At 52.4% G+C, this 25,818-nt stretch overlaps 1 protein-coding gene across 3 annotated transcripts in view; it reads left to right on the forward strand.

The window, feature by feature from the left end:
* Positions 1-25,818, forward strand: part of ZNF469 (zinc finger protein 469) — a 289,966-nt gene that overhangs the window by 121,593 nt on the left and 142,555 nt on the right. For all 3 annotated transcript variants that reach the window (XM_084905026.1, XM_084905027.1, XM_084905028.1), the window contains one exon: positions 25,525-25,625. The gene's annotated coding sequence lies outside the window, so the exon portion shown is untranslated. The remainder of the gene's footprint in view (positions 1-25,524; positions 25,626-25,818) is intronic.

Below are 25,818 nucleotides of genomic sequence, written 5' to 3' on the forward strand. Positions count from 1 at the left end.
CTCTCTGCTGCTGTTTATCAAATACCATCCCCTCCCTGTGCCGGTTACTTTCTGCAAAACCAGCTTCATGAATATTATTACCAGTTGAGGTGGAACCTTGTGGGAACATTGTTGCTCCTGCTTCCCCAGAGCAGGAGGACCACTTGCTTCCCAAAGACAGAAGCCGGTGAAGGCAGAGGGGCTCTGGTGAGGCCAATGGTCAGGGTCCCTCCCCCGCCCCCCAAACCCTAGGGAGTCAATTCAAGTAACCCCTGAGCTCCAGGGAGCAGGCTGTTGGCTACTACGTAAATTCTTAGACTATTGTTACTTCTACATTGAGTAGTTCACTGCACTAAGCTCCAAAGTTCCTCAACAAACCACTATCAAAAATGGAGACTAATCTGCATTGCCCATGGTAAAATTGGGCTGAAATGGCATGCTAGTTTGGAAAACCCAAGGCAGAAGAATTTGCCAGAACTTTTAAAAAATGGCTATGTCGGGGGCACTACTTACTTGTCACGGCAGACCCTGAGCGACGGATGAATGATTACTCTGACGCACGTTTCTGTGAGAGAGGGCTAAGGGACTGCCCCGTCCCCCTGCCTCCTTAGGTGTTTATTGCAGCAACAGCTTGAACTAAAATGAACTATCAGATACTATCAGCAGGGTAAGCATACTTGAGAAGACACATGCATCTGCAGTGTCCTTTAAGCAAGGACATTTTGAAGTCTAAATATAAAGATTCCAGTAAAATACCCAGGGGCTCAGACGTGTTTGGAAAAGTCAAGGTGGGGGTTGCCGCCTTCAGCAAGGCCCCCAACCTTTCAGAGATTCCTTCTTACAGACTTTCCAACCAAGTCCTGTGCTCCCCCACAACCCTAGAATGGACAGCTGCCATGTCGATCACTGGCCATTCTCAGAGTAGGAAGCCCACAAAGCTGGGTGCTACCAGCCTCGAAGTGGGTAGCTGTGCACTGAGCGGCCTACCTGAGGGCAGAGGGAGGAGCCAGGGTCTACCCCAGGATGTCAGGAGACGGTCTTAATTAAGGCAGCAGCAAGCTGATGCTCACGGTGTATTGCTCCTTCTTGTCACTAAGTAGAGACCAAGCAGGCGAAGGTTTAAAACCTGTCACACCTTCAAGAGGTGGGTCTAGTCCATGTCTAGGTCTTATCTCCTTGAAACTGGACAGTGTGTCTTCTCTAACACGTGTGATGGATGACACAGCCAGACTGTGGAGGCTGGGGGAGCAGCTGGCTCTCTGTTCACTGGGACTCGTGCTGGGGCCTGGGCATCTGCATGAGAAGCCTGAGTATTCTGGGGCCACCAGGCTGGAGGAAGTCTGGCTCGGTGTGGGATGGAAGGGTGTCCCATCAGCTGGGGGGTCAAACCAGCCCTGCTCGAGAACCAGAGGAGGATCCCCTGCCCTGATCATTCCAGCCTCCTAGGGGAGTCATCTTGGCCTTCCGGTCTCTCCGGCTGGCCCCAGGTGTCCACCTTCTGACCTCCAGCATCTGTGAGCATCATTCAGTGCAGATTCTAGGCTGGGAAGTAATTGGGACAGAGGCTGCCATAGCCGGCCAGCCTGCCTTGCCTGGTAGGGGGCCACTTGCACAGTCAAATGAACCATTCAACAGCCAGGTCCAAATCTGAACAAGACTTAGTCCGACTGGGGAACTTCACTTAGACAGGGAGAGACATTTAAAAACCACTATGGAAGGAAGAAAGTTCATGTATGAATCAGGCTAAATATTGCAAAACGTGCAAAAGTGGGTCAACTGGATCTGTCTGATGAAGCCTTTGAGCAGACGTCTCAGATTTTGCAATTATCCTAATATTGCTCCAATTTATCTCTCAAAGAGTTGCAGTACTCTTGAAAAATTCTTCCCAATTAATTTTAATCTACGTCAAGTTTGTAAAATTGAATGCATGCTAGAATAGTGCCATTTGGTGTGTGTGCGGGGGTAGGCTAATTGTGAAATCAAATTAAAAAAAAGGGTGTTTCTCTAACATGTCTATGAGCTCAGTATGAGACCTTAGAGTTGGGAACCTTTGCAATTATCTCAACTCCTGTGTGGGGCAGACAGGAACCTCAGGTGCCAAGAGAGCTACCTGTGCAAACGGAACAGCTGGGCTCTGGCGGAGCTGGGCTGGAGGAGGTGCCCTCCTCTCTACCTTGAGCTGGTTTTCTTTTACCCCCACCCCACAGTCTTGCCAGGGGCCCACCCACGCACGCCTAACCCTATTTCTGTGTGTGTGTGTGTGTGTGTGTGTGTGTGTGTGTGTGTGTTAGTCCTTGGTCTCTTGTCTGCCTCTCTTGTCTTTGCAGATCACTGTTTGTGTACAGACTGATATAGAGGCTCACTTTCTTCCATTGGATATTCAGTTATCCCAGCACTTTTTGTTGAAAAGGCCTTCCTTTTCACATTGAATTGCCATGACACCTTTTTAAAAAATAAATTACATGTATATTTGTATTTTATTTCTGGATCCTTTATTTTCATTTTATTGAACTATCTGCCTCTCCATACGCCAATACAATATTTTGTGCATTATTGTAAATTTATAGTAAGACTGAAAATCACATAGTATAACTCCCTTCATTTGTTCCCTTTAAAGATCATTGGCTATTCTAGATTGTTTGCATTTTCATTTAACTTTTAGAAACCATTTATTGATTTCTACCCCCAAAAAGGGAAAGTCTCTGGTATTTTGATGGGAGCTAAATCTGGGGTAAGGTTGTCAAATAATGACATTAAGTGTTTGAATCCATGAACATGGTATATCTTTCCATTTATTTAGTACTTCCTTAATTTCTCAAAATAATGTTTTGTCATTGCAATGTAGAATTCTGCAGAAGCTCCTTAAGACATAGACATCTAGGCCATGGGCCCTGTTCTCTGGCTGTTGGAAGTCTGGTAGCAGACAGAAGCTTAAAACTTAGACATCAACTGCACCCAGTTTAAGACAAGTTGTCATTCATGGCCGAGTTGTGGGTTGCTCTTGCTGTACACATTGTTTCAGTCATTCCTCAAACATGTATCAAGCATTGGCTATGTGTCCAGACCTGGGAATATAGTGCCAAACCAGGTGCAGTCCCGGGGGAACAAAGCTCAAAAACAGTGATAATTAAATAACATCTGATGCTCCTGTGCCAGGCCTTCTCTACCTGCTTCCCATGTTCTTTCATTTACTCTCTACCAACCAAAAAGCAAGTGCTTTTTTGATGCCATTTTAGAGATGAGGTTTGGGGAGGTTGATAACCTGACAAAGGCCCCCAGTTGGTCAGCAAAGGACTCCAAACCCCTGCTCCTTCCCAGAGGACTAAGCTGGGCATAACTTTGGGGGAACCCAGTTATGTATAAGACTTCATGGAAGTCTCTAGATTCGCTTCCTTTTTAATAAATAAATAAATAAATAAATAAGCTCCCTTCCTCCACTCCAGAAGAGAAGAATGGAATGATTGCCAGAAGCTTCCTTTCATTCTGCATTCTCTGACCACTATTCTCAAATGACCAGGAGCTCTAGTGCCTTCTATGGATTATAAAGAAACAGTCATAAAATAACTAACTGCAATTTTGCTCCAACCAGAAGTCACTTTAATAGAATCTTGTACAGACCAATGAAAGTGGGCAACAGCAATTTAAAGCAAAAGTTATGGAAGACAGCCGAAACCGGTTTGGCTCAGTGGATAGAGCATCAGCCTGCGGACTGAGGGTTCAGTTCCAGTCAAGGGCATGTACCTTGGTTGTGGGCACATCCCCAGTAGGGGTGTGCAGGAGGCAGCTGATCAACGTTTCTTTCTCATCAATGTTTCTAACTCTCCATCCCTCTTCCTTCCTCTCTGTAAAAAAATCAATAAAATATATTAAAAATAAAAAGTCATGGAAGACAGACATAATTGACAAAGTTAATTTGCGTGTGCATTAGGGAGCGGCCACTAAGCTCCACCTTTAAGCCCCAAAGTTTAGGTCCCAGAGGGAGGGTTCTCAAGACCGCTTGGATGATGATGGATTATTTTGTCCAAAGAAGGTTTCCTGGAAGGGCCCCTCGGCTCAGCAGGGCAGAGCGTCTCACCTCCACGCTCAGGACTCTGTCCCACTTCGCTGATCAGCTTTCACTGTGTCCGCCGGGCCCTGGAGCCATCTCTGGAGGAGGTCCAGCCCAGAAGGAGTCTGAGTTCATTCAAGGTTCTGGGCTTGAAATCTCAGGCAGTAATGTCGGAGGGCAGACGTAGATCTCGTTATGGGATGCAAAGCCTGTAGCATTTGGCATGAACCCACTGTTTCTTTTAGAAACGCGGAGGTTGAAGAGTTTGGGTTAATAATAATAATAATAGTCACTATGGTGGTGACAATAGCAACTGCCATTTCAGAGAGCTGGCAGCAATGAATGGGAAAGACAACTCCAGCGCCATGGACTTGCATCCTAGCCGAGGGTGATGTGCAAGGAATCGTTCTGACAATAATCCCGAGACACAGATGTTATTCTTATACTGTTTTACCCTCGAGGAACTTAGCCTCAGAGATGACTGGAATTTTCCCAAATCACACAGCACGCAATGGCGGAGCTGGCCCGAAGCCCTGCCTGGGGAGAGCCGAGGTGCAGGCTGAGCACAGCCGCTGCGGGAGCTTCGCTGCGTGGGAGCAACTCTCCAGGAGAGAGCCAGCCATGGCTTCTTCTTGTTGTTGTTAATCCTCACCTGAGGCTATTTTTTCTATTGACATTTTTAGAGAGAATGGAAGGAAGGGAGGGAGGGAGGGAGGGAGGGAAGGAGGGAGGGAGGGAGGGAGGGAGGGAAGGAGAGAGAGAGAAAGAGAGAGGGAGGGAGGGAGGGAGAGAGAGAAAGAGAGAGGGAGGGAGGGAGGGAGGGAGAGAGAGAGAGAGAGAGATTGAGAGAGAGAGAGAGAGAGAGAGAGAGAGAGAGAGAGAGAGATTGGTTGCTTTCTATACATCCCAAACAGGGCAGGGATCAAACCTACAACCTAGGTACAGGCCCTTAACAGGATATCAAACCCAGGACCTTTTGGTGCATGGGCTGATGGTCTCTCTCTCTCTCTCTCTCTCTCTCTCTCTCTTTTTTAATATATATTTTATTCATTTTTCTACAGAGAGGAAGGGAGAGGGATAGAGAGTTAGAAACATCAATGAGAGAGAAACATCGATCAGCTGCCTCCTGCACACCCCCCACTGGGGATGTGCTCATAATCAAGGTACCAAGGTACATGCCCTTGACAGGAATCGAACTGGGACCTTTCAGTCTGCAGGTTGACTGCAGGTTGCTCTATCCACTGAACCAAACTGGTTTCTGCATGGGCTGATGTTCTAATCACTGAACACACCACCCATGGAGAGCCATGTCTCTCTCTTTAAAAAAAAAATAAATAAATAAAATTCTTGGTTGTTGAAAGTATTACATATGTCCTCTTTTTTTTCCTCCCACTGACCCCCTCCAGCCCACACTTGAGCTAACTTAGCTCAACCCTTAGAAGGACCAGAGAACAGTGTACAGTGTGTTTGTTTCTTTCTCTTTAACCAAACTATTCTTTAAAAAAAAAAAAAAAAAAAAAAAGTCATGCCCACAAGCCAAGGAGAGTCTTGGGAATAAAGCTGTTAGCGCTCAGCCTCGTGACCACCCACCAGCCTGTGCAGAGAGGCCTGCGAGGCAGTTTTCAACAGATGCTCGCAGGGCAGGTCGAATCCCGCAGACAAGGGCAAGCTGCACCCCCCCCCACCACCACCACCACCACCACCAAGGCAAGGGCCACAGCAGGCCCCGGAGGGCAGGAGGCCAGGCCCCTGACCGGCACCTCTGCTCTCCCCGCACCTCCCACCAGCACCCGCACCCCGTCTCCCCCAGGAAGCCAGCCAGGGGAGCCTGTGAAACAAAACCGCCATTGTTTCCAGGCGCTCCTTCCCGAAAAACAACAGGTTTTTCCACTTTGGAGCCTTTATAGGTTTAGATACACTGCATGCTTTCTCCACACAAGAAAGCTGTGGTCTTTGTTCATGTCGTGAGGAAGCACAGGATGCAGGAGGCCTGCCCCTCTCCTCCCCTCTCCCCTCTACCCCCGCCCCTCCGAACTGTCTCAGGGTGACAGCTGCCAGGGCCCTCCAGCCTCCACACAGCCCTGCTCCCCAGGCCCCGGAAATACCCCAGATTCCTGCTTCCTGTGGCCCCACAATTACAGCCACGCCCTTAGTGCTATGGCCCCACCACTACCTCTTTCACCCTCACCCACCCTGCTCTTCGCTCACTCCGGGTACCAGGGTCCCCAGCACATGCCTCCTGCATGAGGTGCCCTCCCAAACACCTCTCCTCATCGCCTTCCCAGCGACAGAGCTGTGTGTCCCCACGGAACCCACAGTCTAAGGACTCATAATGACTGCTGTCCCAGAAAAGAAAAGGACATTAGGGGGAAACTAAGGAAATCTGAGCAAACCATGGACCTCAGTTAATAACGGTGTGTCGGTATCAGTTCACTGGCCATAACAAACGTACCACGGTTACAAGGGGTGTTCACAGGAGGGGAACTAGGCGTGGGGCAAACCATTTTTGTGTAAATGCAAAAATGTTGTAAGATGAAAGTTATTTGAAAACACCATGCTACATGAAGGGACGAGCGGATGTGTGATATGATATGTGCCAGCTGTGCCGACAGCCCTGGGGATAGAAGGTTCTCGATAAGCGTTTGCTCTAGCTACCGGGTCGCAATTGCATTTCTGTCCCTGGCGCCATTGCCTTCTCACCTTCCCAGCCCTCCTGGTGGTCAGTTCCATGCGCAGCATCTCTGACTCGTCCCTGTGTCAGATCACCCCGGACCATGGGGCCACAGAGCAGGAGGGGTGGGCAGGGCTCGGGCCAGGCAAGGAACCGGTCCCGGGTGGCCTTGGACTGGCCAAGGACACTCAGCTGCAGGTGGGCCCTGGGCCCTCCTGCTCGACGTGCTGTGGCCTTCAGCAAGGCCCTGACACAGGGGCCGTGCTGTCCAGGAAGGACATGCAGCCGAAGCGTTGGGGTTTGAGCCATCTCTCCTGAGGTCCATCCGGTTCTGAACCTCACACTTAGGATTGTCTAAAATGGCACACAACCCTTTGGGCACTACCCGCGCCAGCTGTGTTTGCTGCTGGAATGACACCTCTCACAGGGCAGGCATCGAGGAAACACAAGGTGGGGATGGGGGTGGGGGGAGGGGGTGAAGGGGCCAGCTTTTCTGCATTCAGGGGTCCTAGCTTTCAGCAGATGCTCGCAGGGCAGGTCGGATCCGAGCCTCTGCCCCCGGCTGACTTAGGGTCACACAACCACGGGAAAGGCTCCCTGGAGGGCCACAGGCCTCTCCCCACCCCTGGACCCTTCCCGGAAAATCAGCGCCTGCTGCTCAGAGGAGCAATCCCTGTGCTTTGAGAAACTGGCCAGGATTGGGGTAAAGCAGAGACGGTAGTCTTTCACAAAACCGCTTGATTTTTAACATTTTTCTTCTCAATAATATACAGTGGTTCCTATTTATTATGATACTAGAGACACAGTGCACAAAATTCGTGCATGGGGGTGGGGTCCCTCAGCCCGGCCTGGATGTTCTTGCAATCTGGGACCTCTTGGGAATGTCTAACTGCTGGTTAGACATGGGGCCTAAACCAGCAATTGGACATCCCTCTCACAATCCAGGATTCCTGGCTCCTAATTGCTCACTTGCCTGCCTGCCTGCCTGCCTGCCTGATCACCCCTACCTATGATGTCTGCCTGATTGCCCCAAACTGCTCACCTGCCTGCATGATTGCCCCTAACCACTCTGCCTGCACACCTGATAACTCCTAACCACTCCACCTGCCTGCCTGATTGCCCCTAACCACCCACCTGCCTGCCTGATCACTCCTAACCATTCTGGCTGCCTGATCACCCCTAACCACTTTGCCTGCCTGCCTGATCGCCCCTAACTGTTTGCCTGCCTGCCTGATCACCCCTAATAGCCTTTGCCTCAGCCCCCCTGCCGCAGCTTTGTCGGGAAGGTCATTTGACTGTCTGGTCTAATTAGCATATTATGCTTTTATTATAGATTGACCTAAATACCATCTTTTCTTTCTTCCAGTATCAAAGCCCTAACCTACCTGTAATGGCCCCCCAAGATATCAGGTCCCACCCTGGACCTGCGAGTGTGACCGTGTAAGAACAGGTCTTTGCAGAAGTGGTTGAGTTAAGGATCCCCAGGGGCTTCCTTATTGGAAGGAGACAGAGAGATTTGAGGTGCACAGAGAGGGAGAGCCTGAAAACAGGCAAGTTGGAGTGATGTGGCCACAAGCCAAGGCTTGCCGGCAGCTGCAGGTGCTGGAAGAGGTGATCTCTGTCGGGATTCAGCTGAAAATGGGGGTCTTGGCTGACATATGGAGGGTCTCCTGCCTGTGGGATTTCTGGGTTCTATAAGCTGGCGGGGATGGAGGGTGGTTCTGGAGAGGTCTGACCTACTGTGACCAGGGGGCAAAGAGGGGCATAGTGGGCCTCTCAGGGGCCATGACCCCTGAAGGATGGGAATGTGGGAGTCTTGGTCCAGGATGCAAGGAGTCCAGACAGGTCAGTGCCTTGAACCTCCTTTTCCCTCATGAGATGAGTGCTGGGCCTGCCTCGCACCCACTCCCCTGCACCCTCCCATTGCCCCAGCTTCCTCTCCCCCCTGGGCAGCCTTCACCCACACCCAGTCAGGGTGGCATCCCCATCCACTCCGTTTTTGGGTGGGAGAGGCTCGTGGTACATGGCGAAGGGAGTGCGTGTGTGCCCACCACCCCCTTACGTGGCCTTTCTCACAACCCGTCGGGTGAAGGACATGATGGCCCGAGGCCACGGTGCTGTCCGAGATCCCAGAGCTTGACCCCTCACCTCACACGTGAGTTACAGACATGTGGAGAGGACCCTGCCCCTCCCACCAAAGACCTGCTGCAGGCCACCCCAAGTCCTTGACCTTGTGGAATTATAAACCTACCAGATGGGATGGAGGCCCCTTGAGCCCAGACCACTGTCCTGGCCTTGAAACCAGCTATGATGGGATTGAAAACACCGAGGAGCAAAGCTCACCAGCAGGTCCACGGTCTGCAGGCTTCCACTCCAGCCTCCTGTGCGTCCTGCTTGCTGAGGGTCCCCCTCGGGGGCATATCGGTTTGATGTGTCGCAGGTGGGAGCAGGGAGTACGGAGAGCAGAGGATTCCATTGGATCTCCCTCCGGGAGGGCACCGCTTTCTTGGAGGCTTCCTGCTGGCCACGAGGAGGCGTCTGTGGGGGCCCCTGAAGTCAGCCTGTGCATAAGGACTTGGGGACCATCACTCTCAGGGCCAGGGGAAGGCCTCACGCCCGGAGAGAACCGCAGATCAGAAGCCAAGACAAAGGCTCTGGCTGGAAACACACACACACACACACACACACACACACACACACACACACACACGGGTCGGCCACTCCTCCGATCCGGCCTGGAGTCCCAGGCTCGCCTGCAGGTTCCACAGGCTCATCGCAGCCCAGGCCGGGTGACCTCAGCCCTGTGCCAGTAATTCCAACCACGCACGCCGCCCACCCTCACATTCTCTTGGATCGCATAGGCTGTTTCTGCCCCAAACCACACTCGGCTTTATTTAAGCAGTCGGAATCTTGGGATTGTGGGAATCGGATGGAGGGGGGGCCTTTTCCATCCCAGTGGAAACAGAATGGAAAGCTGGGCTGGAAGTAAAACAACCTGAAATAACAAAGGCCTGGGCCTGCTGCAGGGGCTCCCGGAGACAACATTCCACAAAGCGAGGGGGGGTGGCCACTCAGAGGCCAAAGGGCGGGGTGCTGGGGAGGGGGCTGTGCCTCAAACCCAAGTAGCTGGGTAGGTGCTGGGCTTTCTCGAGGGCAGGAGGGACAGACCCCATCCTGAGCTATAGTTGGAAGGCAAGTTCCCGTACAGGATTTAGGGAAATGGGCCCCTCTCCAGTAAGCTGTCCAGGGCCCAGGACAGAACTTCTGTTCTGGAAAAGGCGGCCACGAGCCTGTGTGGGGCCCCTCCTCCACCCGGTCTGGATCCCCAGACTGCGGGCAGGCTGATGGTGTCACTGCCCAGCCGAGCTCCCCAAGTGGCGGTGCAGGGCGGGGAGGAAGCTTCTATGAGTTCTAAACACTCTTAGCGGATCAAAGATTCTCATAAACAAAGGCCTAAGTGCTTACAAGGAAACTCTTGAGGGTTTATCTTGGAAAAGCATTCAAAGCACAATAAAACAGCGTCTTCTGGCAAAAAAAGATGCGCGTCGAGTGGTGGCATGACCAGCACAAGGAGCCCTGTGTGGCCGATCTGACTCACGCGTGGGACTGGCCTCAGTGCGGAGCGTGTTCCATTAGAGACAGCTGCAGCATCGCATTCCACAAGTCGTGGCCTCCCGAGAGTCGGGCCTGTGGAAACCCGTCCTCCCACTCGGGAAGGAGCATCAGGACTGTGTACGCTCTCGGTCTTCACTAGGATTCGTGTTAGGGTTCCTCTCACCAAGGGAGCAGCTGTTCTGTTCCCCTGAAATTACAGAGATTCAGGGTACATCTCCACAGCATCATGCAGGACCACCCCACCAGAGGGCCATGGGGTCATCGGGCCATAGAGTAGGAGGCCATTCACTGGCCTAGTCCCAGAGGGCTGGGGTCAGCCTGGGTCCTACTCTGTGAGTTGGACTCTCTACTCTGAGCAGAGGGACCTTCTGGGCCATTGCGTGGAGGATGGCAACACAGCAACAAGGTGGGCGTGGTGGGCAGGTGGGAGCCCATCCGTGCAAGCAGAGAGGTCCCCGCATTCCTAAAGATCTTGGGTCTCTCCTGATGTCAGCAGCTGGAAGTTACTGAAGAGTCAGGAGAGAAGTGGACCGCTTAAAGTTACCTCCCAGGAACAGGTCTGGAACCCGTCAGACAGCCTGCACCTCATCCAGCAGGAGTAGCGGACTGACACCAGTTGTCATCCTCCATGGAGGAGCTGGGACAGGGGAGAAAGGCCCCTGGACAGGGAGCTTGGCAAAGCTCAGACGGCAGACCTTCTTGCTTTTGGCAGGACTCAGCGCCCTCCCTGTCCAGGGAAGCTGGACATGTAAGTCATGGCCATGAGACTTGGCGGAGGAGTGCTCGGGGAAAGTTCTGGGCCTTGGTCAGGCTGGAAGCCAGGTCAGGCTCTCGGCTTCCTCAGAAGTTCTTGTGCACACGGTTCGCCCTGGGATGTTTTGTTGGTTTGTCAACATGAGGAGCCATGTTTTCCTCCAGGGGGTGACTGAGCCTCCCTGATTCCCTATCTTATGCAGTGATGCGAGATCGCCATGGTTACAGGAGGCTGCGGTCCCTGTGGGAGCAGGTGTGGGCACAGGCTGGCACTGGGTGGTGGTGCATCATGAGAGGAGGACAAGAGGGCCCTGGCAGGGGTATGGGTGGAAGGCCTGGCCTCTCCAGTGCCTTCCTGGCCCCCAGGGAGCCTCCATTCCCCACCAGCCTCCCATTTCACTTGACATCAGCACCCAGGGGCCCAGGTCCTTCTGTTTCCCGGGTGGAGATGTCCCTCCACCTCCATCTTCCAGCTCTTGCTCACCCTGCACCTTCTAGAACTTGGTGCCCAACCTCGCCTCTGCCTTGGGGACCTAACCAAGCTGGCTCCTGCTCTTGGATTGCTATTTCTTGGATGCTCCCTGGGCTGCATTTTCAGTAAGTTTTGGGGGGCAGGTGACATAAGCCATGGCCTCCTCTTTCCTCCCTTCCTCATTAGGGACAGAGGCAGGATGGGCCTTTCTGTCTCACCAAGACAACTCACTCCCCTGCAAGGCTTTCAAAACCCCAACACTGACCACTCAGAAGTCTGAAGGTCCAGGGGTCAGGGTAGGGTGGGGAGAGACTACACGTTTCCACAGCCACCAGGCCACCTCTGTCCCTGCATGGGACACCTCAGGCCGACGCTCTGTTTTGGATTCCAGTGGAGTGATGAGGAGCTGTCCTTCTGATGGGTTGCCCGCCCTCCCCCCCCCCCCCCTTTCTTCCCTCTCACAGCTGAGTCACCACTCCGTCCTCCAACAATGACCGCATGACTTCACCAGGTTTGGCTCTGGGACCCAGTATCTTCCCCAGAGAGAGGAAAACAACCCGAGGATGAGTGTAGAATAATTGGGGAGCACACCAGGGGCACCCAGGACCCTTGGTGCCACAGGGAGGCGCCTGCCAGCGGACCAGCCCCAGGACACAGTCCCCTGAGGGCAGCGAGGGCACTGCTTGAGTCCGTGCCTCGGGCCTCAGTGTTCCCATCTGCAGTGGGGCAGTGAAGCCCCATGTGGTGGGGAGGGCCTGGGTGTGCCTGTGGCCCAGCTGGGTGCATTCCACTCGGCTCCTCGGCTGCCTGCACTGGGTCAGGCCCCAGAGGCACTTCCACATTCTTTGGTTTGGACGAAGTCCAACAAGCTCATCTGACCGGCAGTGATTTGCCCAGTCACTCCTGCGGGGTCCTGACTGCCTGGTCAGTGTCCATCCCCAAAGATGGATCTGCCACGTCCCCCGGACGGCCAAGCCTCGGCATGTACCCCCATCCAGGATGGTGAGAGCCGCCATCTACACTGACCACAACAAGGGGTGCTCTGGAGCTGTGCAGCCAGGAAATCGGGGAGCAGGGCACACCAGCCGCTCCCTGTGCCGAGCCGGCCAGGCTCCCGTGTGCTCCAGGAGGCGGCGGCGCCCATTGTGCACACAGGGACCCAGGCTCAGAGAGGCACACTGATCCCCCTGAGGACACACAGCCATTTGAATTCAGCGATGGATGTGCTTTCGCCTTCTGCTCTGGGACCCCTCAAATACAGGTCACCATTTTGTCCCTCCATGTAGCTTGGGTGCCTCTTCACACCAGCCACTGGGTGCTGGGTGCTGGGGCCTGGAGTGTATGAGGTGCGAGCCCAGCCTCAAGGACAGTGAGCAGTAGCACTCTCCGGGAGGCCAGGTGGAAAGGAGAGAGGCGGGAGTACATGGGGAGACTGGGATCATCAGAGTTCCTGTGGCAGAGAGGGTGACACGGCCTTGTCCCAGGAGCAGGAGGCCTGGAGCTGGAGCTGGAGACCAGGCCCCGGTCACCCTGCGAGAGGAGCAGGACTTCCTGTCAGTGCCAGGCTGCCCGGGGCACAGAGTGGCACTTGCTCGGTATTTGTGAAATGTGGGGATGAAGTGAGAAGTAAAGGACACGGGCCATGCACCCCAGCCTGGCTGAGCCCGAGAGTTCGGGTGGACTCTGCGTGTGTCCCTCTGGGGGTGCGCTGGTGTGATGGGCCCCTCGCTGCAGTGTGAGCAGCCAGGTAGGCACCCTCCCAGCAGAGCAGGGACAGGTGGGCGGGTGCTGGCCAGTGGGTTGACTCACTCACATCCATGGGGACAAATGGCTGCACTCAGAGCCCTCTGGGGAACAAGGGAGCCAACGAGCTGCCGCTCCCAGGCCTTGCTCGGCTTGTTCACAGGCGGCTTTCTCCGAAGTATGCACCTCTGCACTGTTTCCTCTTGCTCGCCTTCTTCCGAGGAGCTCTCAGAAATGAAAGGTGCAGCCCCATTAACCAGTGGCACCCCAGTGAGTGAAAAACTCTAGGTGCATTTTCACAGCAGCCCCGCCTGGCAGTTATGGGACGTGAAAGGCTCACGGGCGGCCCAGCTCCTAGCTTCCTCGTAAAGCAGTCTTGTGGAGTGTCGGTCACATACCAGAGTTCACTCCTCATTATGGATACAAGCCTCTGCTCAGTCTTCATGGGGTTACACCTCCGTGGCCTCACAACCTCCCAAGACCTCCCTGTGGCCCGGGGGTTCCCTCCTCTCAGTCAGCCCAGCCCAGCCTCAGGCGACCACTACTCGACTCTGTTTCTATGGAGCGGCCTCTTCGGGGAATTCCATGTGAGCGGAATCCTGGGGTTTGCAGTTTTCTAGTGTAGCTTCTTTCACTTAGGATAACACGTTTGCAGTCTCTCCATCTGTTCTGTGTCAGACGCTTGCTCTTTGTCGCTGTGAGTCCTACTTATTCCCGTGGATGAGGCAGCACACTTTGCTCATCCATCGCCAGCCAGTGGGTGCTGGGGCTGCAGTCAGTTCGGGGACGTTCTGAATAATGTTGCCAGGAACCCGAGCAACCCATCTGGACGGTTTTCACTCCACTTGAGTGGGTTATTAGGGGTGAGACGGCCAGGCCCTGGCTAAGTGTCTCTCTACCATTTAACACCGCACCAGCTAGCACCACGGTCCATGCAGGAGCTCTGGTTTCTCCACGGTCTTGCCAACTCCCTGTGGCGGTCGCTGTGGTTAGAGCTGTTCCAGCAGGTGTGAGCTGGAATCTCTGGATGGTCTAATTTGCATTTCCATGGTGGGTAATGAGGTTGAAAACCTTTCATGAGCTTATCTGCCCTTCATATGTCTTCTTTGGCAAAATACCTGTTCGGATCTCTTCCCTATTTTTTAAAAACAAACTTGCTATTTTGGAAGAATTTTAGACTTACAGAAAAGTTGCAGTGCTGGTACAGAGAGTTCCTGAATACCCCTCACCTGGCTTTCACCGTCGGGAACATCTCACGTCAACATTCGGAGAACAACACTGGCACTGAGTGCCCGTGAGCTGAGTGCCGGTGAGCTGAGTGCCGGTGAGCTAAATGCCGAACTTCGTTCAGGTTTCAGTAGGTTTCCAGCTGCCGTCTTTCTCCTGTTCCAGGATTTCATCCGGATCCCACATTGCACTCCATCTCCCAGCCAGCTCTGTGCTCTGACATTGCTCAGGCGTTTCTGTTTGTGAGGACGTGGGTAGTGCTGAGGAGTCCTGGTCAGGTATTTTGCAGAATACCCCTCAGTCTACATCTGTCAGATAGTTTCTGGTGGTTAGACTGTGATTATGGGTTTGGGAAGAACACACAGAGGCTAAGTGCCCATCCCTCCCTATCGGGGACACACTCCGTAACCGCGACTGCCACTGTTGATGTTGATCTTGGTCACCTGGCTGAGGTTGTGCTGCCAGGTTTCTCCACCCTGAATTGCTCCATTTTTAGAAGCAAGTGACTAAACCCAAGCATGCCTCAACTTTGAGAAGAAGATGAGAGTAAGCCCCACAGCCAGAGGGAAGGAACCTGCATACATCATCTGGAGTTTCTTTGTATAGGAGATGTGTCTCTTCTCCCTGTGTATGTAGGCACTCAGTCTTTTTCTCTCTCAGTGCGAACCCACAGGAAGGTACTTTGCACGTTGGGCCCTAGTCCCATGGCCTCTATTTTGTTATCAGGTGCCCCAGCTTTGCCAACAGGCCTTCCTGCAGGTTGGCTGCCGTGTGCTTGGGACACACCCTCCCTTTTACTCTTCCAGCACTGCCTTACTTACAAGATGCTCCCGGCTCATCTCGTCTATTCACTGATCCAGCCCTAGAGTTGGCTGTTCCTCCCTGGCACCCTTTATGGAAGATGGCATTAGAACCCAAGCTCTGAGCATCAGGAGTGCCCATTGCTACAGCATGGCATGCTTTCTAGGCCACCTGAGCAGATGGCACCAGGGAGCATACAGAGCACCTGTGTCCTAGCCCAGGAACACAGATCTGTAAGTGTTTCTGTCCATCCGTATCTATCTATATCTACCTATGGATAGATTGATTGATATACATAAAAGTTAAACATGGCCCTGACCAGTTTGGCTCAGTGGCTAGAGTGTCGGCCTATGGACTGAAGGGTCCCAGGTTTGATTCCGGTCAAGGGCATGTACCTTGGTTATAGGCACGTCCCCAGTTGGGGGTGTGCAGGAGGCAGCTAATCGATGTTTCTCTCTCATCCATGTTTCTAACTCTCTATACCTTTCCCTTCCTCTTTGTAAAAAAAAAATTTTTAAATAAATATATATATATTAAACATGGGTTTATGCTAATGTCCTTGACTAACCCAGTGGATCATTCTGGCCTCTCTTCCTTGCTCTCTGCAACCTCCTTCTCAAATAACGAGACCCATGGTGCCCACCACCCACCATTTGTTTCCTCCTTTTCTCAACTCCCACATCCATGTCAAACAGTGTGAAATGACCCTGTCTCCTCCTGGAAGCAACTCCACCATCTCCGCGGTGATGTTCAGTTAGTTCCTCTGTCTGTACGTCAGTGTCCAGCCTGACTTAGGTCCGCTCCTTTCTTCCCCACTTTCCTCTCAGGCTGTGTCAGTGTTTGTGATACAATTGATTCTCTGGTCTGCTCTGCATCCATCCTGGGACTGCAAACCATCCGGCCCATTTACTTTTAATTAGCGTACATTAAAGTTCACTCCTTGTGGCATGACGTTATCTCTGAGTGGTAAATACTTGGAGTCATATATCCACACCCCCTGGACCATGGCATCCACCTATTGTATTGTACATGTCCTCTGGCATGTGTCTTGTATTCAGCCACTGTCATCCCTCCCAGCCCCAGCGATCACTGACCTAATTTCCATCCCTGTAGTTTTGCCTTTTCCAGATGTCATAGAAAAGGCATCATACAGATGTAGCATGTTGGTCTGGTGTCTTTCACTTATCAAATTGCATTTGAGATTCATCCACATTCAATAGTGCATAGTATTCCTTGTTATCACTGGATACCACTCTATTGTACGGATGTAGCATGCTTATTTCTCCACAAACTTGTTGAAGGACATCTTGGTTACTTCTAGTTTGGGGTAATTATGCATAAAATGGCTATAAATGTGCATACACAAGTTTTTGTGTGAACATGTTTTCAGCTTTTTGATTAAATACCTAGGAGTATACACGTACTGGGTTGTGTGGGTGCGTTGATGTAGACACTGCTGAATTGTCTTCTGAGGGGGCCATGCCATTTTGCCTTCTCACCATCAATGCGAGAGTTCCTGTTGCTCCACACCCTTGCCAGCATTTGGTATTGTCAGTTTCTTGAATTTCAGCTGTTCAGATGGATATACAATGGTATCTCCATGTTTCAATTTGCATTTCCCTACTGACAAGTAATGAGCATCTTTTCAGACACTTGTTTGCCATCTGTATATTTTCTTTGGTAAAGTTCAGGTCTCCTGCCAGTTTTTCAATTGGCTTGTTGATTTTCTTGTTAAGATTTATATATATATATATATATATATATATATATATATATATATATATATATATTCTAGATAAGAAATATGGTTTGCATATACTTTCTCTTGGACTGTGACCTGTCTTTTCATTCTCTTAACACTGTCTTTCAAGGAACAAATTAAAAAATTTTTCATAGAATCCATCAGCTTTTCTCTTTCGTGGATCATGCTTTTGGTTTTGTATCTAAAAACTTATTGGCAACTTTAAGTTCAAAGGGAATTTCTCCCTTGTTCTCTTCTACAAGTTTCTGCTTTGCAGTGTGCATTTAGGTGTATAACCCATTTTAAATTGCTTTGTATCTTTGTCAAAATCAGTTGACTGCTGTGTGGCTCTATTTCTGATCTCTATTCTGTCCCATTGATCTCTGTGTCTATCTATCCCTTTGCCAGTATCGCATTGTCTTTATCCCTGTAGATCTGCAGCTTAGTACACGTCAACTTGCATTTCATTGGTTAGGAGTGAGGGTGAGCATCTTTTACGTGTTTGGGAGCCATTTTCCTTAACCATCTGCTCATATCCTTTACCTGCTTTTTCATTCACTCATGGTGTTTTTCTTGATTCTAGGAGCTCTTATATGTTTTAGAGGAATATCTGTTCTCTTCAGTTCAGTAGCCATTTACTCATCCCGCTGATGCTCGGGGTGTAGGGGTGGGGCAGGGGGCTCACTTTGCAAAAAACACACAGGTTTGCTGGCCTGGTCTCTCCAGCCAAAAGCTTTTTTAAACATCGCGTGTCATTTATAAAACCTGGCCAGGGCACCAAAACACGAACGTTGCTGCCCTTGTACCATCCCAGGGAAATGGTGGCCGCAGCCGTGTCTGCCCGTCCACCCACCCCCACCAAGACGCCGCGGTGCCAGACAGCAGATGCCTGAGCGTGACTCGGTGGAGAAGCAGGGAGGTACCGGGCAGAACCACAGGAAGCAGGCGCATCACGCTCTTGGCTTAAGCACAGCCCCTGAGGCTGTAGCCGGGGAGGCATCTGCCAGGCGGTGGCAGCATGACAGACATGCTTTCTCAGAGACTCCGGGTGCCGGGAGGGGTGTGGCGTGCACCCTCACACCAGCTCACTAACCTGGCAGTGGGACTTCAGAGAAGTCCAGGGGGAGCCAAGCAAGGTCCGGGAGCTGGTGCTGCCCACACCCCGCCCTGGCTCCCACTGCACCCACATTTCCCCTGCCTGTGAGGCCACCTGCCCGATGCTGGGACCTCATCCCCACCACACTCGCCCTCACTCGCACTTGCGTGGCAGCCACACCAGCATCGTGGAGCCTGGGGACCCTCCCGTCTGATTTGGGAAAGCCAGTGGAGGAAGTGGCAGCAGCAAATAATTGTTGTATTTTTTTTTTTTTAACCAAACTGACCCCTGGGCTTCAGGCCAGCTCGGCTACGGGGTGAGAGAGGAGGGGAGAACATAAATGGCACCCAAATCCGGAATTGCCTCACTGGTCCAGGTCTGACATGCTCTCTGGTGGCCCTGTCCCTCGGTGCCATGGGTTCCAATTTCATTGCCCCAAACAGAAGGGGGCAGTGGGTAGCTCTGTCTTTGGGGAGGAAGCCCTGGGGTCCTGCTGGGGTCCTGAAGAGACATGGGCCTGGACACAGGGGGGTGGACTGGCACAGCCCAAGCAGAAACAGGGGCCACGGGGACTCCTAAGGAGATGGGGCCCTTGAAGGGAGTGTGACGGCTCCGGGAAAGGCGGCCCCCGCCACCTGCTGCCTGACCCAGTGCCTCCCTCCAAATCTAACTTGTCTGAATTTTCCAGCTTCAAGGCTTTGAACTTCAAGGCCTCTGTCTGGGGTCTCTGACCTTGGCAAGCTGCCTCCCAGATTCGTGCTGTAGTTGTTGTTGCTTTTGCTTTGGCTTCTTTTGCTTTTCTTGATGTTGTCTTCCCAAAAATGCCTGCTTGGCCTCGACTACGGCCTGTCTGGCCTTGCAGACTTTTTAACTTCCGTCTTCTATCTGGACCCTTTGGAAGGCTGCTGCTTTGTGGGCTGATCGGTATGGCTCCGTATGTTTATTATGCTCCCAAACAGCCATCCCCCAAGGGTATGAGGGATCCTCCCAGCCTAGTAAGGTTTGGCAAGTGTCCCCAGGCTCCAGTGGCTCCGGGTCCCCTTGGATTCCCAGGAACCAGGCCCCTGCAGAGCCCGCCTCTGAGCCCGAGCAATCCGCCCGTCCGCCTAAAGCGATGTGGGGAGACCTTTGCCTCTCAGGCAGTGCAGTCAGGGGCCAGAGCTCAGCTGGAGTTAGTACCTGAGACAGTGGAGCTCCAGGAGCTCTCTCTGCTTTTCCAATCCTGTGTCTCCTTGATCCTCGCTCTATTCATTTGACTTGTTACTCAGCACAAAGAAAATGAGAGGATGAAGGTCTCCATTAATAGGAAACATGTGCCCACTGTAGTCACTGACCCCTCACCGTCTCCAGGCCTGCATCTTCCTCTAGTTTCTGCCTGTCACTCCCTTCCCCTGCAGCCATCCACCCTGGTCCCAGGGACCTCTGTGGTGAGAGCCGGGCCTCTGGCTGCCACAGACACAGGGCCAAGGCAGAGTGGCAGCTCCCACTGCGTGCAAGGTGGGGATGCCACGAGGCTGTAGGGGCATCTCCTGGCGGCAAGCCCTGCACCAGGAGCCTTTAAGCAAGACTGGGACCCCGCTGGTTTGGTAGCTTGATGGGTGGCGTCCCCTACGAGGGAAGGACTGCCCCTTGGAGCACCTGCAGGAGAGAACGGAGGACAGGCATCTGCTCAGCACTTCGCTCTCATTCCTACTGGCTGGGTGGGTCCCCTAGGAACGAACCCCCTGCCCATCCACCAGGGCCCTCAGGAGCAGACTCCACGCCCAGGGGTGGCATTTTATCCACATCGGAAAGCCCGGGGAGACTGGTGCGAGTGGAGAGCTGCCCAGTGCAGTGGGGGAGGCAGGAGGCAGGAGGCAAGAGTGCTCAGGTATGTCCCCTCCTCCACCCTCAGGTCAGACTCACTCAGTGTGAACCCAGCTCTCTGTGCTCCTGCCTGGGGTGCACCACAGCTGTTTTTCCCTGGAAAAGTGCTAAGAACCCTAAGGTGGATGAGGGGGGTTCTCCCATTGCATGTTGCACTCAACACTCACCTCACCCCATGGGTCCAAAGGGACCCACGACCTGTTTCTGAGACTTCCCATGCCTGAGCTGCAGTGCTCTAGCTGGGAAGACCTATGCCAGTGGTCGGCAAACTCATCAGTCCACAGAGCCAAATATCAACAGTACAACGATTAAAATTTCTTTGGAGAGCCACATTTTTTAAACTTGAACTTCTTCTAATGCCACTTCTTCAAAATAGGCTCTCCCAGGCCGTGGTATTTTGTGGAAGAGCCACACTCACGCGGCCAAAGAGCTGCATGTGGCTCTCGAGCCTCAGTTTGCTGACCATGGGCCTAGGCCCTGAGGGAAAGAGCTTCCCAGCCCGAGGCTGGGGCTCCCCTCACCCCTTCCCGAGGAGAGAGGACTCTGTATTTGAGACACAGAGTGTGAGCTCTGCGAAGGCTCACAACCCCGGACCCGCCGTGCCTGCAGAGTGAGCGGAAAGCAGGAACCGCCCAGGGCAGCAGGCCTGTTTCTCAGGACCTGGGCCTCCACGGTGCACGCTCCTGAGCAGCTCCGACGGACCCTGGTCTCATCTGCCTGTAGCAAGTGAGAGAGAACACAGATCCCGACCTGGTGTGTGGGCATCTGCACCCAAATTCCAGATTTCCAACACAGTCACTCTCGCCCGGGGGGAGTTTCCGGGGCTATTTTTCTCTGCTTATTTTCTCTTGGCTTTTCCCTTCTCCACTTACTGTTCCTGTGGAGGAAGGAGAGTCTGTGTTACTGGGCGGTCTGGGTCAGGTTGGAGGGCCCTCCATTAGTGGTCAACTGCTGAGCCCTTCTGGCCTTGATACGGTGCAGGGTTCTTGAACTCTCCCTCGTCCTTTCACTCATCTATTCTGGTTTTGGCTCAGGAACGTGAGGCCCTGTCCCCCGTGCAGGGCGGGCATGCACTGGAGAATTGCGGAGCCAGCCCATCGCTCGCTCGCCTCGTGGCTTGGGCACATTGCTTTGCCTCTCTGAACCTCAGACAGAGATCTCAGTAGAACTTGCTTTCCAGGGTGTTAGGAGGAATCAGCAAATGCTGCATGGAATGTTCTGGACCAGACTTGGCTCCCAGCAGAACTCAGCCACATCAGCCACTACCATCTTTGTCGTCATTAATAATGGATTCCATGGAAAAGCTCCTGGCACAGGCTTGGCAGGCACCTGGGAGCATAGAGGCAGATGTGGCTCATTGTTGCCAGGGAGGGGCAGGGAAGGGGCTCAGACAGCTCAGGGCTGAGGAAAGTGGGTTGACTGGAAGGAGAGCCAGCCAGGACCAGCACAGGCAGGCTGTGAGCCTGAGTGTCCAGCTCCAGGTGAGGGGTGTAAGCTCATGGCGGGCCACCTGTGAGGGCCTCCTCTGCCCTGGGAGGGAGCTGGTACCGTGTGTAGAAAGGAAGGCTCCTGCCATGGAGACTGCTGCTGCTTCAACTTAGCTGTGTCTGAGACACAAGCAGTGGGGTGGGATGGGGGCTGTGTCAGGCTGGAGATGTGGCAACTGCTCTTGGTTGTGCATGAATGAATGAATGAGTGGATGGATGGATGGATTTGCTAGTGGAAGCCATTTCCTGCAATCTGCATGATGCTGTATTAGTGAAAAATGATCTTTGGAGAAAGATAGTCATAGCTCTGGCCTTAATACCATTTTCTCAATACGAATTCATCCAACAGAAGACCTTTATGCAGAATGTGTTTTTAGAAACATCTATAAACCAATAGCAAAAAGACAAAGACCCCAACATAAAAATGGTCAAAAGTCTTGAATATATACACTGAGTAGTCAGATTATTACGATCTCTGAACACATGAAAATCTAGCCACTCAGTGTATATCCAATATAATAAAAGGCTAATATGCAAATTGTCCCCTCGACCCAGAGTTCGACCAGCAGGCAGGCCAGCCAATTGCCCATGTTCCCTCCCCCTGGCCAGGCTGGCTACACTCCACCAATGCAAGAATTCGTGCACTGAGTCTCTAATACACACACACACACACACACACACACACACACACACACACTGAGTGGCCAGGTCAGAGATCATAATAATCTGGCCACTCAGTGTATTTCACAAAGAAGAAGGCCAAATGAACAGTAAATATAGGAAAACATGCTCAGTTGTATTAGTCATCAAGGAAACATAATTAAAACCCATGAGATATGGCTGTCCATTCACCAGAGGGTCTAACGTGAAACCCCTGGGCAACAAAGAGTGTCCAGAGAGCACGAAGCTCCGGGAAGGTGTGCACTGGGAAACCCTTTGGCTTTCTCTGCCCACAACCTAGCGACTGCCCTCCTGGTGGGAATGCTCACCTATGTTTGCAAAACACATGAACTGGAACCTTCTTAGGAGCCCAAGCTGGAAATCACCTGAATGTTCATCAGTAGTGAACTAGACAGATAAACTGTGTTCACACAATAGAATTCACACAAAAATATGGACAGCTCTTACCCAGGAAAACATCATGAATCATCACAAAATGCAAATCAAAACCACAATGAAAAGCTACTTTATACCCATTAGGATGGCTACCATCAAAAAGAAAGAAAATAACAAATATTGGTTATTTTGAGGATATTGAGACATTAGAACCATTGTGTACAGTTAGTGGGAATGTAAAATGGTACAACCACTGTGGAAAATGGTACATTTCCTCAAAAATCTAAACATAGAATTACCATATAACACAGCAATTCCACTTTTGGATGTAAATCTAAAGGAAGTGGAAGCGAGTCTCAAACATATATGTGTATACCCACGTTCACAACAGCCTTATTCAAAATAGCTATAAGGTGAAAACAACTCAAGTGTCCATTGATGGATAAACAAAAGATGGTGTATGCCTTTCATGAAATATTACTCCGCCTTAAAAAGGAAGGAAATTCTGACCCAGGCTACCATGGAGATGAACCTTAAGAACATTAAGCTCAGTGAGATAAGGCAGTCACAAAAAGATAAGTGTTTTATGGTTCCACTTACATGAGGGACCGATAACAGTCAGATTCATAGAGACAGAAAGTAGGATGGTGGCTGCGGGGGCTGGGAAGAGGAGGGAGAGTTTTTGAACAATGGGGACAGTTTCAGTTCTGCATGATGAAAAGAGCCATGAGATGGATGGGATGACGGCTGTACAATAATTGAATGCACTGGATGTCATGAATTCTAACCGTAGAGATAGTTAGGATGGTAAATTTTATGCTATGTATATTTTATCAAGTAAAAACAAAAATGTGATGAATCTCATAGGTATAGGGTGAAATGTAATGAAATCTCATAGGCATAGAATGAAAGAAGCCGCACGCTGTGATCCACCAATAAAAGTGGCCCCGCTGACCGGCCCCTGAGCTGTCAGTCAGGCCCCTCCTGGACAGGTCCAAGGAAAAGGGGCCACATCTGGCTCAATGGGGCTCTGCTCACCAGTGTGCTTGAGTGGAGTGCAGGGAGCTGAGGCTACGTATTCACTTTTCCGAGTCTGTTCTACTTGGAGAAAAGATTTAATAATTCAGAAGGGCTGTGCTGGGATAAAGTCGACAGCTGCATGGAGGACTCGGCAGGTTGCCTTCAGTCTTCCCTGGAACACAAGAACCTCCTCGGAGCCCCACTGTGGCCCGAAGACCTGTGCTGGAGAAGGCTAGAGTCAGGGGTCCCACCGCCCGGTGCACACGGCCAGGCCATTTTACAAATGCATGTACACTCACGCACACATGCACACCTGCATTCTCCAATGTAAAGAATTTAAAAACACACACACACACACACAAATGCTCCCTAAAGGGAGAGTGAGCGTGGGAAGGGGGGCGTTCTCCAGAAGGCCTGTCTGTCGCTACGTCGACATCTGTGCGGGAGAGATGGAGGCCAGATGTTCCCACGGGGCCACCGTGACCTGGAAACTATTCATTAGACGGCGGATGAGATAGGAGCGTGTGGTGTGTTTGGCCACGGGAGGCAGCTATTTTTTATGTTTTGCTGACAGTCTAAACGATCCTACATAAACCAGAGGATGGAAGTAGCCAGCAAGCACCTGGAGAGGATAAACCCAACCAGCTTCCGGAGAACACAGCTGTGGCCGGGAAGCCCGAGCCGCCAGCTCATTTTTAATGTGAGATATCAGCGGAGGGTAGGAGCACATCTCTGTGGGGACCCCTTCAGATTAGTGAGAGCTTGTTCTGATCTTGGATGCCACGGAGGGCAGAGAATGGGAGCCATCGCCCGGAGGATACCCTGGGAGCTTGTAACCCCTGCAGCCATTGGCGTTCCCAGCGCAGCTTCGACACCTGGGGTGGGAAGACACCTCCTAGGCCGATGGCGCGAAGGGCTTCTCAAGTCCTCACAGTGTCAGTCCCCCATTGTGACAATCCTGAAAGGAGGGCACGGTCTTTATCTTTGGGTTCTAAACAGACCAACTGAGGCACTGAGAGAGAGGGCGAGTGCCCGGGCTCCCCGGAAAGTTAGCCCAGAGGCTGGAAAGGTAGTAGGTCTGTTGACTGTGGATTTGGTAGTTTCTAAACAAATGTTTGTCGCAGCTTTGATTCTTCTCTTCCCCAAATGGCTGCGGCCTGTGGGTGGGAACGAGAGAGTCCTGGGCGGCACCTGCTTCTGGCTATCTTCGCTGCCCAGGGGACGGAGAGAGGATGAGCACATTAACAGTCTGAGGACCAACCGTGAGGCCAGGCAGAGGAACAGAGAGGGGAGGGCAGGGCACCGACCACGAGCTGCTGGCAGAGAGGTCCAAGGTGAGACCCAGCATCCTGCAGGATGAGGCCAGAGGGGCTGGAGGGAGCAGCGATGCAGACCTATCAGGACGAGGGTCCTCTCCTGGAGCCTGTGGGAGAGACCCACTGCCCCACAAGGTCCTCCAGCAACCTCAGTTAGCCCTGCTCAGGGCAGCAAGAGATGCCATGGTGAGGGGACAGAGGGTCACCCCTGCCTGAGTGACACCCTCCTCTCGGGGACACCATGCAATGACCAACAAAAGCACTTTAGAATTGGGCCCATTGACTGCAAAGGGGCATATGGGGTGGGAAACAGAAGGAAGGTGCCAAGGAAACAGGGGCATGCCAACCTCGATGGCTGTGCCTGTCGACGACCATGAGCACATCTGATCGTCCATTGGGCGTGTGGAGAAAACGGAGACACACTGGGTGGACACGTGGGTCTGGGGTGGGCCCCATAAAAAGGACCGTGAGAAGGGTGGGAGGAGAGCATCAGGCAGCCTCCCCCCCTGTGGCCCCACAGCCTCCGCCCTCCCCTGCAGCCCAGGGGCCTGGATTACAGTGGCTTCCTGAGAGGAGGAAGCCCTGGTGCCGCTTCTTCATGTCTCCGTCTAATCGCCTGTTTGTCCTCCGCAGAGGCTGCAGTGACTGAGAGGGAAGAGCTGCAGAGGGCGAACCAGCGGGCAGACTGGCACGTCCTTTGGGGTGGAAACAGCAGCCTGAGAGCAGGTGTCAAGGTAAGAGGCAGCTCTCTCTTCTACTTAAGAGTTTGATTTGACGCCGCATCCTGTTTATTTTGTTCCTGCTGTTCCCGCAGACTCCACGCTGCGCGAGTCTGGACTGGGCTGTGTGAGGGTGTTAGTGCTGCCCTGACGATGGTGCATGGCTAGCACTGAACTGGTGGTAGTGCACCGTTAGCTTTGAGCTGAT

This window comes from Pipistrellus hanaki, assembly GCF_964339955.1.
Source record: "Pipistrellus hanaki genome assembly, chromosome: 15".
Classification (NCBI taxonomy): Eukaryota; Metazoa; Chordata; class Mammalia; order Chiroptera; family Vespertilionidae; genus Pipistrellus; species Pipistrellus hanaki.